Genomic DNA, 8,677 nt, shown 5'->3' on the forward strand with positions numbered 1-8,677 from the left:
TACCTCTATAAAATAATGCCTAAAATCTAGACCTAAGACCTAGACTCTAACTCTAAGAAAAAACGGTTGCTCCTAAAATAAAACCAGCTAAATCTTCCGCTTCTTACCTTCAGGTTCTCATATAGGTGTTGGGGGTCATAAATTTGACACTTTAAAGTGTCTGAATTGGAAAATATAAGGACTATATTCTACTGGATCTCTTTTCTCCATTTCATGTTGAGTGGATTAAAAAAAGATGTTATTTTTCCGGTACAAAGATTAGCGGCAGATAGGGGAAGGATTTTTTTTTATGATATAGGGTCATTTGAACTTAAGATTGATATTTTACTTTGCTTATGATTAATCACACAGATTTTTTAAATTGTGAGATGTGGAATGGAGTTTTCTATATATGCATTTTATTTTCTGCACCCTACCTTTAGAGAAGAGACGTTTATTTAACAGGCTTACTTTCCGTAGTAAACAAAGAGGGTATTTGGAACTGGACCTTGTTCTGGGCAAATGGGTGGAGGAACATATACAATACATGGATGAAAATGGAATTAAGTCCCTTGTTCATATCCTTGACCTGATTTTAAAGAGCACAAATGTCGAGGGATGGTCTGCTTTGTCAGATATTTGGAGGTTCTAGTTTATCTAAGGTCGATTTGGGTTTCGAGTTCTCCGGTGTCGATTCGAGGTTTCGGTTCGCAATTTTGGTGTTTCGGTTCAAGGATTGTTGCTTTGTTTAGCCCGATTGGTTTGCAATTTTCAGCTTTGTTCATCAATAAAAGGTCCATTTCTCAATTTTCATTCTCATTTCATTGTGTTATGATAGCTTGATGCGCGTGTTGGTTGATTTGTGATTTTATGTTATTTGAGTAGCATGTCGTAGGTTCCATTTAAATTGTCTTAATTAGTTTTATTTCGATTGTGATGTATGTAGTCTTGGTTCTTGAATAAGTGCTTTTAAGAGGGTAGATAGAAAAAAATTAGAGTTGTTTCTTTCTTGGCAAGGAATAAGAATGGGTCATAAGGCGGGTTTTGGGCCATAAGGCGGGTTTTGGACCATAAGAAATCTAGCCAAGTAATATATCATGTTAGCTAGCCTATATGCCCCAATAATATCTTGTTCATAAATTTGGCATCTCAACAATCTTAAAGATTAGGAAAATAATTCAAATGCGCTAGTTGCTTTAGGTGCATTATAATAAAATTATCATAGCTACGGGTACGGTTCCCATGACGTAGTTTGTGATACATAATTTTCAAATTTGGGGGTACATTTATGTGACCTGGCCACAACAATTAATAATATTAATAAATTAAATACGTTGTAGATCATGGGTACGGTTCGCATGACGCAATTCACAATGTGTACCAAAACGACAAGTGTACTACAATCATAACTTATTCTAGAACATAATTCCTTAAATAATTAAAAGCGGTCAAAGGCTAAAAATGCACAATATGTTTAAAACATGTAATAAGTCAGATAATTAGGCCAATTATTAATAGTTGAGCGACCGTGCGAAAACCACGGAACCCGGAAATGTCTAACACCTTCTCCAGGGTTAACAGAATTCCTTACCCGAATCTCTCTATTTCGCGGACTGTAAAACAGAGTCAAAATTCCTCGATTCGGGATTTTAAACTGGTAACTTGGGACACCATAAATTATCCCAAGTGGCGACTCTGAATTTGGATAAATAATCCCGTTTCGATAATTGTCACTTTAATTGGAAAAACTCCCCTATACCATTCTGGGTAGAAAAAGGAGGTGTGACAACGCGTATGTGTACCCATTTGTTTGGCGCGTCAAAAATCATGTCACGCGAACGTGTCCACAATTAGCAACGCTTTATTATTATTAAGAAAGTTTGGTCGAAGTTGCACGAACGCATACTCCGATTTTATTTTTTTAGAATCATAATTATGTCAAGCGAACATGTCCACAATCACAACGATATATTAAGTCGCACCTCAAGCAAACTACTAGCGACCAATAAACAAAATGACAACAAGAAAAATTATCTAAAGTCCAACATTTTGTACGATACTCCAATCCGGGTCCATATTTTCTCTTCCATTATATTTTCCAAAGAATTTGAACGCTACAGCCTTTTACATTCCATTCTTATTTTTCCATCTGCAAATTTAGTTTTCCCAACTTGGATCACTTAGGACGAACTGGTTTTTAAACGAGCAAATCAAGTCAAATCTAAACCTTCTACTTACCAAGTTTGGCTACTATTAAAACTCAGCACAATCAGATATCATATGATTTCAAATAAAACATCATAGCAAATTTCAGAAACTTTTGTATCTAATTCTACTCATCTCAGTAACACTTAATCATCAAAAATTATTCTGATAAAAATTCCATGTGATATACAAACAGGTTACTGTAATTTTTAGCACATTATATAACCAATTCTTAGCATACATTACATGAGAGGTTAGAGGAGTACCTAAACGTTCAGGATTGCAAGGAAAAAACCAAACAAAGACTGATAAGAGATGCTTGAGGTTTGGCTACTGGGTTTCAGCAATAAACAACAAAGCAATAGCAATTTTGACATCCACAACTTGTAGAAAACCCATATTTTCAGATGTATTTGAATTCCGGAAATCTCTAACACTCAAATTAACTTTAAGTCTTTATCAACAGCAGCAAGAGATGGATCCTTGGATCATGAAAATAACCTCGAACGGACCTGGACTGAAATCGCACGGGTCCGAAAAACCTCAACAATCGAGCAACAAATTTCGACCTCAAAAACTTCTTGGAAATCCAGATTTTCAGAAACCTTTTCCTAGTTTTCAGATCTAATTGGTTTGTTTTTTTGAAAATGGGTGGCTGATTGTCGTTTGGTTAATGCTATGCTTTGGCTGGAACTCGTTTTCCGGCGAGTTAGGTGGCGACAGCTATGGTGTTCGCTGATGCTGGATTCCAAGTCTTGAATCCAAAAAAATGAGAGGTCCTAAAATGAGCAAGTGCACTGTCACATCTTCAACGATTTGGTCGCTACTGTTCTTGGTCCTTCAAGATTGAGAGTTCATTGATTTTTAAGGTGGAGGAAATTAGAATTTTAGGTTGTGTAGCTGATTCTTTTTTGAGTATGGTGTTCTCTGCGGCTAACCAGATCAAGAAGATGATGTTCAAAGGGTTTATCCGTTTTTTCAAAATCAGAAACGGCGGATTTGTTTTCTCGGTTAGGGATTTTTAGGTTTTTTCTTTTCTTTTAATCAAAAGAAGAGTCTAGAAAGGTCCCTAGGGTTAGCTTAATGGATATTGGGTATTGGGCTTAATGAGCTAATCTGAATTGGGCCAAAAATTGGGCTCTAAGACTCCTAAAATTATGGTCCAACACCTTAATTGACTCCCTTTAATATAAGATAAAAATACTACACAATGCAAAAATTAATCCTAATTAATTAAACTAAAACTATATTAAAACATTAAACTATATTTTTTTGGATTTTCAAGATTATATAAAGATGAAAATAAGGTACTATCTTTGTATTTTTTTTTTTGAATTATGAAAGGTACATGATTAAAAGTAACTAGGTAAAATATTTTGTAATTTTTGTTTTTGTTATAAAATAAAATAGAAGAGTCAAAGCTTGTTGAAATAACTATATTAGACCTAAACTAAATATTTATATGCTAAAATATGTATAATCTTGGGGAGGGTCAAAAATCACATGTCTACAGTCCCGAGGAGCTCGGGTGAGTTTCGGATAGGTTTGGGTTGTGTTGCGCTCGCTTTTTTTATGTTTCGACGTTGTTTCTTCAAGCATAAATGGTACTACATTAAGCAAATAAACTCCAATTTATGTTTTTATTGAAGCATTAGATCCGTATCGTAATTTCAGAGCCATATCAAAAAGAATCATCGAATTTGGATATCATATGAGGAGTTTATGATTATTTTATTAAGAATTGTGCCAAATTTATTTTAGATTAATTACGAAATTGCCACTGACTTCGTATCTAAAAATTTGCATTATTTTCAAATATTAAAACCAACATATCTCCCTCAATATATAGTCAAATGAGGTGATTCAAGAGCCTAACGTGACTAGAATTTCACAAGGAACCCGTTGGAGGCATCAAAAGCGAGTTTTGATATCATTTGGCATAAAAAACGAGGCAGAACAGTGTTAAAACGAGGGTTTTGTTCATTTAAAATATTTTGAGTAGAGGAGCTCGGAATTGGCAATTGTTTAAGCGATTTTCACCATATAAATTGGGGTATGTGTTCCCTACTCTATTTTGGTTATATTCCATGAATCTATCTTCGATTTTAGCTTTTGGTTGATGAATTTTAAAGAGAAAATTGGGAGTTTTGGCCTAAAGTTTTATAATATGAATTTTTGAGTTTTGAATATCAATTTGGAGTCAGAATTGAGTAAAACTAGTATGGTTGGACTCGTAATTGAATGTATTATCGGATTTTATCAGTTTTTTCGGGTTTCGGGGCATGGTCCCGGGTGTGATTTTTGGGTGGATTTGGGATTTGATTTAGGATTCAATTTTTATCATTTGAAATTGTTTCCTTGGGTTTTAATTGATGTATTTGAGTTGCTTGTGGCTAGTTTTGAGCCGTTCGAAGGTCACTACGCGCGTGATGGCATTTTTTAAACATCGCTTGGCTTGCTCGGTATTGTAATTTGCTTGTTCGAGGCAAGTGTTTTGCCTAGCTTTGTTGAGGGGGTTTTTCCTCCTATTTATCATTATTTGCTATATGCGGGGGTGATACATATATGAGGTGACGAGCGTATATGTATGTCACAACCCCAAATGCCTGGTCGTGATGGAGCCTATCACAATACTAGGCAAGCCAACCCAGACCATCAACTACAATAAATTTCTTTTATAAAACCATTTTCTAACACTGATTAAATCTCAAATTCTCATAAGAAATGTATAAAACAGCCAAAATATGCGGAAATCAGTAAAACATTAAACCAACACAACCCAAACGTCTAGTGTCACGATTCTAGAGCCTCCAAATATGCAAATCCGACTGTCTAATACATAACAAGTTTAAAATGCGAGAAAACAAGGATAGGAAGGAAGAAAGCAGGGCTGCGGACGCCATGCAGCTACCTTGCAGTCTCCGACAAACTCTGATAATACTGAGGACCCTTACTCTACCGCTCGGGCACCTAGATCTGCACGCAAGGTGCAGGGAGTAACGTGAGTACGCCAACTCAGTAAGTAACTAAAGTAAATAAGGTCTGAAAGTAGTGACGAGCAGTTAAAAATCATATAGAAGAGTAAACGACAGAATATAAAGTCAAACTCAACAGTTTTAAAACCAGTTTCTTCATAAAGCTTCAGTTTCAATTGAAATAATTTGAAATCATTTACTTAGCAGTTTTCAACAGAGGCTTATTTTAAAAAAAGAGTTAAATCAGCAAAAAATATCATAAATGGGCCCCTCGGGCAAGGTATCACTCATAAATATAGCCTCTCGGGCAAGCCTCTCAGTCACTTGTGACTTAGCTCTCATCACTCAGTACTCACACTCAGCACTTAGGCTCAAATACACCTCATAATAGTAATAATCATAATAATCGTTGCGGCGTGCAGCTTGATCCATAGTTATAGTCGACTACGCTCACTAGGGGTGTACAGACTCCGGAGGGGCTCTTATAGACCAAGCGTCATATCGCTGCGGCACGCAGCCCGATCTAATATATATATCGCTGCGGTGTGCAGCCCGATCCATATAAGTATTGCTGCGGCGTGCAGCCCGATCCATAATATATATACATATAATATTACTGTGGCGTGCAGCCCGATCCATAATATATATAATCATCACCATTAGGTTCTCAACCTCTCTCAGTCATTAACCTCACAGCCACTCAAGCATAATAGTAGAAATCAGGGAAATCAGTCCGAACAGTTCTCACATTTTAAGAAGTAGAGTAATAAAACAAGTTTTCAACAATAAACAAGTAAAACATGACTGAGGATATACTTTCAAACAAATAGAGTGAGCAAAAACAGTAAAAATGCCCCTAAGGGTCTCAATAGGTCGGCACAAGGCCCCAAACATGGCATAAACCCATAATACAGTATAAATTTCTAAAATACGGGATATCATAAGATTTAAAATCAAGTACGCGGCTTAATAGTCACTACGGGATGGACCAAGTCACAATTCCTACCGGTGCACGCCCACACGCTCATCACCTAGCATGTGCGTCACCTTATTATCAAAACGATACGAAATATCGGGGTTTTGGTACCCTCAGTTCCAGATTTACAATGGTTACTTACCTCAAACCGGATGAATTACTACTCCGCAACGCCTTTGCCTCTCGCCTCGGCCTTAACCCACGCTGAATCTACCCAAAATCAGAATCATAACATTAGAATATGCTAAAGGGACGAAGCCCTTGCAAAATTAATTAAATTATACCAAAAATCCCGAATTTGGTCCAACCCGACCCCTGGACCCACGTCTCGAAATTTTATAAAACTCACATCAACGGAATCCTTATCCTCTCACGATTCTATACATACCAAGAACACTGAAATCGGAGTCCAAATGACCCCTCAAATTCCCATTTTAAGGTCTCTTAATCTCAAGCCCTAATTACCCATTATTGCACTGATTTCTCCAAATTCTCACCACTAATTAGACCTTTAATCACATATAAACGAGTTATGAAGTCAAGAATATTACCTCCAAATGATTCCCCTTTGGTTTCCTCAAAAATATCTCTCAAAAGCTTCAATCCCGTTCAAGATTGGTGGAAAAATGGAGAAGGGTTGCGGATTGGGCTTTTAAAACACTGCCCAGCTTTTTAATAAATCCTTCAGTGCGTTCGCGATCCATCACACGCATTCGCGTAGCACTGGCTCTCCTCCCTCTACGTGATCGCGGACACCCAACCGTGTTCGCATAGAGTAAGCACTCAACCGCCCCACCACACGCGCCCATACTGTGCGTCCGCGTACAACCTCACACGACCACACTACTTTGACTCCTCTCACTTCGCGATCGCGGACCAATCCTGACGATCGCATAGAACAAATTCTACCGCCTCACCAACAAGCCTATGCGATCACATCCCCACTATCGCGGTCGCATATAAGGAAACCAGAACCAAGAAATCCAGCAGCAACAACCTTTTTTTTAAGGCCAAACACACTCCGTCAACCACCCGAAACACACCTAAGGCCCTCGGAACTTCAACCAAACATGCCAACATATCCTACAACATTATTCAAACTTGTTCCAACCTTCGAAACGCTCAAAACAACATCAAAACACCAAATTTGCATCGAATTCAAGCCTAAGAATTCTAAAAACTTCCAAATTTCGCTTTCGATCAAAAAGTCTATCAAACCACGTCTGAATGACCTGAAATTTTGCACACACATCACAAATGACATAACAGACCTACTCCAACTTCTGGAATTCCATTCCGACCCCTATTTCAAAATCTTGCCTATCAACCGGAAAACGCCAAAATTCTAATTTCGCCAATTCAAGCCTAAATCTACTCCGGACCTCCAAAACACATTCCGATCACGCTCCTAAGTCCCAAATCACCTCTAGAAGCTATCCAAACCATCAGAACTCACATACGAGTCCTTTAACACATAATTCAACATCCGGTTGTCTTTTCCAACTTAAGCTTTCTCAGAAAATACTAAGTGTCTCAAATCTTACCAAAACCTCTCCGAACCCGAGCCAACCAACCCGATAACATAAAATACAGTTGAACAAAGCAATAAGAAGCAGAAATGGGGACAACAGAGCGGTAACTCATGAAACAACCGGCCAGGTCGTTACATCCTCCCCCTCTTAAACAAATGTTCGTCCTCGAACGAGTCAAGAAACATACCTGAAGCCTCAACAGGTGAGGATATCTGCTCCGCATCTCCCGTTCGGTATCCCAGGTAGCCTCCTCTACGGGCCGACCTCTCCACTGCACTTTCACTAAAACTATATCCTTTGATCTCAACTTTCAAACCTGACGCTCCAAGATAGCCACTGGCTCAACATCATAAGTCAAATCATCATCTAACTGAACCGTGTTGAAATCCAAAACATGAGATGGATCGCCAATATACTTCTGGAGTATAGAAACATGAAATACCGAATGCACACTCAATAAACTGGGCAGCAAAGCAAGCTCATAAGCCACGTCCCCAATCCTCCGAAGCACCTCAAAAGGCCCAATGAACCCGGAACTCAATTTACCCTTTTTCCCAAATCTCATAACACCCTTCATGGGTGGAACCTTCAATAGAACCTTCTCACCAACCATGTAGGACACATCCCGAACCTTCCTGTCAGCATAACTCTTTTGTCACGACTGCGCGGTACTAAGCCTCTCCTGAATCACTTTCACCTTGTCTAAAGCATCCTGCACCAAGTCTGTACCCAATAGCCTAGCCTCACCCGGCTAAAACCAACAAACTGGAGATCTACACTGCCTCTCATACAAAGCCTTATATGGAGCCATCTGAATACTCGACTGGTAGCTGTTGTTATAAGCAAACTCTGCGAGCGGTAGAAATTGATCCCATGACCCTCCGAAATCAATGACACAAACGCACAACATGTCCTCCAATATCTGAATAGTGCGCTCGGATTTCCCGTCCCTCTGAGGGTGAAACGTTGTGCTCAACTCAACCTGAGTCCTCAACTCTCGCTGCACAAAC

Source organism: Nicotiana tabacum, chromosome 1 (assembly GCF_000715075.1).
Source record: "Nicotiana tabacum cultivar K326 chromosome 1, ASM71507v2, whole genome shotgun sequence".
Taxonomy (NCBI): Eukaryota; Viridiplantae; Streptophyta; class Magnoliopsida; order Solanales; family Solanaceae; genus Nicotiana; species Nicotiana tabacum.